Source organism: Rhinolophus hipposideros (assembly GCF_964194185.1).
Source record: "Rhinolophus hipposideros genome assembly, chromosome: 10".
Classification (NCBI taxonomy): Eukaryota; Metazoa; Chordata; class Mammalia; order Chiroptera; family Rhinolophidae; genus Rhinolophus; species Rhinolophus hipposideros.
The window spans coordinates 42032824-42037789 of record NC_138056.1 but is presented as its reverse complement, the minus strand read 5'-3'; positions in this window follow the sequence as shown (position 1 = coordinate 42037789).

Here is a 4966-nt window from a genome sequence, read left to right as displayed (position 1 = left end):
GCGCCTGAGAGGAGCATGCGCAGTCGCGGCTCTGGAGTCACCTGGTGTGACTCGCGGACCCAGACGTCTAATGCGCAGCTTTAATTATCCGGAAGTGAAGTTCCAGCGACTTCAAACCCTCTCTCCCGGTCGCCGGAAGTGCCCGCGAGTGATTAGTGGCGTTTCTCAGTGGGTGCTGATTCAGTGGACTCGGTTCTCCACCAATTCCACAAGCTACTGTCCTGAAATTGGAGGAGCTAAAGAATGCTGGGTCTGAAGAGGTTGGAAAACCTGAAACCTGAGCCGAGTCTCCACCGAGTTTTCGGAAACAGAGGCTCAAGGAGGAGCTATAACCCGTCAAGGTCATAGGGTGGCAGAAATGGGTTTAGAATCTGGTTTTCTTGTTCCCAAGCAAAAGCTTTCTTTTGTCATCACCCTGCAGCCCCTCACGAGTAAACCCAGATCTGCTCATTAGATTTGTCTTCGCTTTTTGCCAAGCCCAAACCTGCTCTTTTTTGACAATTAACATTTTCCATACCTATCTCAGAGCAGGATTCCGTTTACTCATTGGAGAGTTTACTGGAATTCCCTCTTGAAAGCTAGTTGGCAGTGTGTGTGAAAATACTGTTCCGGTCCAGTAATTACATTTCTTGGAAACTATTCCTTGGAAATAACAAGAGTTGCTCTGCATTAATAAATATAATGGTAAATGTGGAAGCAATCTATAAACCCAACACTAAAGAAAAATGTTTAAGTAAGTTATGGGAGATCCACTTAATGGAACTGTTTTATGTGTGTGTCCTCTGCCTACTTCTATTAAAGCCTTTGGGTGACCACTTTAAGAGGTAGTTCTGTTGTGGGAGGCTCGGTTCTTCTTGCCAATGCAGTGAAGAATCAAAAGTCAGCAAGCTGATGAGTATGCCAGCAGGGTTTATTAATGATACCTTCTCAGGAAAGAGAACCGGCCTAGCCAAGGTAGGGGAGAGAGGCCTAGGCCTCTGGTCCCCTAGTACCAACAACACAGTTTGCTGGGTGGGGTGAGGGCATTACATACTGATTTGACAGGAAACAGTGGTGCAATCTAAGATTTGTGGAGGTCTGTTGACTCATCTTGCCCCAGACCACCTCTTCTCATCTGTTGTAAAAACATATGCTGGGGCTGGAGGCAGTTAAAGCTATTTATGAGCTTTTTCTGTAGGCACTATGGACCCCTTCTCACTCCTCATCCATTTTCTGATTTCTACCTAACAGTTCTTCATTTTATTTCCTTCATAGTGGTTCTTAAAAGCAACAATTATTTGGGCCGGCCCGGTGGCTCAGGCCGTTGGAGCTCCATGCTCCTAACTCCGAAGGCTGCTGGTTCAGTTCCCACATGGGCCACCTCAACCACAAGGTTGCAGGTTCAACTCCTCGAGTCCCGCAAGGGATGGTGGGCAGCGCCCCTGCAACTAAAGATTGAACATGGCACCTTGAGCTAAGCTGCCACTGAGCTCCCGGATGGCTCAGTTGGTTGGAGTGCATTCTCTCAATCACAAGGTTGCCGGTTGACTCCCACAAGGGATGGTGGGCTGCGCCCCCTGCAACTAGCAACGGCAACTGGACCTGGAGCTGAGCTGCGCCCTCCACAACTAAGACTGAAAGGACAACAACCTGACTTGATAAAAAGTCCTGGAAGTACACACTATTCCTCAATAAAGTCCTGTTCCCCTTCCCCAATTAAAAAAAAAAATCTTTAAAAAAAATTGTCATGTTAGAATAAAGATAATTTAGATATTAAAAAAAGGAAAAAAAATAAAAGCAATAATTATTTGGATTATTTACTTGCTTATTGTATGCCTCTATCTCTAGAATGTAGGCTCTATGTTCATCATTGTATCTCCCAACAGTTAAGTGGGCATTCTATAAATTTGTTGAATAAATTTTCAACCATAGAAAATGATGTTTATGGAGATACGAACATTGTGGACAATGCTTATTCAAAAACAATTCCAAGAGATAATTATAAAAAACAAAAATATTGGAAGAAATAGACTCGTATAAGCAAATAAATTTATATATTTAGTATAGAGATGTTCCAGAGCAAGACATAAAACCATTTTTAAAACTTTGAAAAATAATATGTAGTAATATTAAAATTTTACTACACAGAAAAATTAAAAATGAAGCGTGACAAAAACACCAGAAAATAAACTCTAAAACTAAGAACAGACTGAGAAAAAATATTTGCTACACAAATAAGAATTACTACAAATCAATAAGAAAAGCACAATGCGAAATGAAAGTGGACAAAAGCTATTAATAGTCAATTCACAGAAGAAAAAGAATGATTTTTAAACGGATTAAAGGATGAGTGAGAATTAACAAAGGAAGAAAGCTTTTCTAAGGTTGGAAGCTACTGTTTATTTTTAAACAAGCTGCAAGCAAAGAGAAGGAGAATGGAAAGAAATGAGATGAAACAGATAAAACAAGGACCTTATGACAAAGTGTTAAAAGTTTGAATTTAACCCTCAAAGATACCCGAAACCATGGAAGAACTTTTAACTAGAGAGGGACATATATTAAGATTTGTATTTACAAAGCTTATTCTGACTGCCCACTGACAGAATTGGAGGAGTGCCACACTAGCAGCAGAAAGAGAAGCTAAGAGGTTATTGTAATAATCCTGGCTTGATCCAGGGTAGTAGACTGGAAGCAAAGAGATGACATCAGATATAAGATGATGTATGAGAAATAAACTATTTGAACATTTATTACTTTAATTACATAAGTACATAGTTATTCCAGAAAAATATTGAAAAAGCAAATTATAAGACAGAAAAACAAAAATCATCTTTAATACCACCATCCATAGATAATCATCATATTTGGGATTTATCCTTCTGGAATATTTGAAATGTTAAGGAAGTAGAATCTAGAAGACTAATGCCCTAATTAGACAAAGATACTAGTGAAAGCGAAGAGGCTAGGTGTTTAGAGAGTTCCTGGCTTAGGAGGCTGAAGGGAATACTTGCTGTGAGGACAGAGCCAGGAGAGCAGTTTCCAGGCTCTAGACCTCACGTGGAAAGGTGCTGGCTTGGGTAGTAGATGGCCATCAGCTGTAACCAGTTAGCCATTAGCCACTAACTGCCATGGCTACCTTAGGGGGTGGGTTGGTTGGCAGAGAAGTGGTTGGTGGATTGCGCATCGTGTGGAGCCTACTTCCTGTATCTCCAACCCAGCCACCAGCGAAACTATAGTGGCATGAACCCCAGATCCATGGCTCTGTTGGGTGTTCCTTTTTGGCCTCATCATATCCTGCATTCTTATGCGGGCAGCAGGACCAGCGACCCCGCATGATACTTGCATTTAAGAGATTATAGTAAGAGGAGTTGGATTGGAGGGAAAGACACTGAATTTCATTTTGGATATTCTCTAACTGTATGTACTTACTTCCTGACTTCTACCACCTTTTCTCAGCTGAAACTGCTCTCGTTAAGATCACCAGTGAGCTTCTTTTCATTGGATTTAGTGGTCAGTTTTTAATTATTGTTACCTCTCTGCATTGCTTAATACATTAACTATTCCCTCTTTCATGGTTTCCATGATAATTCTGACCAGTTAGTAAACCCCTTTGAAAGACACTCTTCTATTCCCCACCCCATAAATGCGGTATTCCTTCCAGAGATCCACTCTCTTCTCAGACAAACTTTTTCTAGGCAATCTTGGCCATGACTTCAATAATCACTTACACATACATAGATGACAAATGTTTCCCTCAAATACGAGAATGACACATAAAATTCAGTAGATGTTTCCTCCAGGGTGTACTACAAGCACCTTTTTAAACTAAAAATCTTTAATTCCCATAACTGAAGTCTTTTTTAAGTAAGGTTTTATTGAGCCAAAAATGCTAACCAAAAAGACCAGTCTTGGGGCATGGATTTAAACCACCAGCATCTGACTAGGTAGAAAAGACAACATGTCCACTATCCCAGTTTTGCAAGCATTTTTATACATCCAGTAGGGGGTAGGGGGATGAGGTAGTCTGAAAGAATTTACATGAACTATAGGCAAAGGGGTGGGAGAAGGTGAAGCTGGGCCAGCTCTGGGATAGCAGAATCCCATAAAGAAATGTCCTCATCTGTTGATTGGCTATGGGCAGTAGTTCGAAATGTCCACGTGTAATCTACAAGTGGTGGCTCCTGGAGTTACGTGGCGCCTGGATACAGTAATCTTTGGGAATAGCCACCTGGAAATTAATCTGAAGTTCCAACAGGCAAAACAGGAATGTGAGAAGACTTTTGTTAGCTGGTCAGCAGCCATTAACAGAGTAGCAGTTCTGCCTCTTTCTGTCACTCTCCACCACTCTAATTTAGAACATCTCAGGATTATTTTTCTTATCAACCTCAAACTCAGGACATCCAAATCTGAAAGCAATATCTTCTTACCTCCTAAATTTTATCCACTCCTTGTATTCACAATCTTGGGAAATGGCACCATCAGCTCCTCTCTTGCTCAAACCTTACACCTAAGAATTCTCATTTAACATTCATTAAATTCAACTTGTTGAATAAATGAATGAATGAATTCCTTCTTGTCTTCACACCCATATCCAAACACCGGGTCTAATCAGATCTCAATTTCCTTATCCTCCTCATTCAGATTTTATGATCTCTCTTCTCACTCACCTCTAAGCAGTTTTTCACATTACCACTAGAGTGGTTTCCGGGAGACAATCTTGAAGCCCTTCATGATTTGACACAGGCTCAAATGGTTTAGCTCACTCTGAAGCCAACATGAATAAACAAATAAATAAAAGAAACCATTCTGACCACACGTAGTACCCTTAGCGTGCCATACATACTCATTTGTGCTACTGTGCCTTTGTAATAGTTATCCCTGTGCCTTAAATGCCTTCTCCCCAGTGTTTTTGTATAATCAATTATTGCTTACCTTTGAAAATTTACCTTAAGGGTACCAGTCTTACTGGTACTTCCTCCCCTCTATT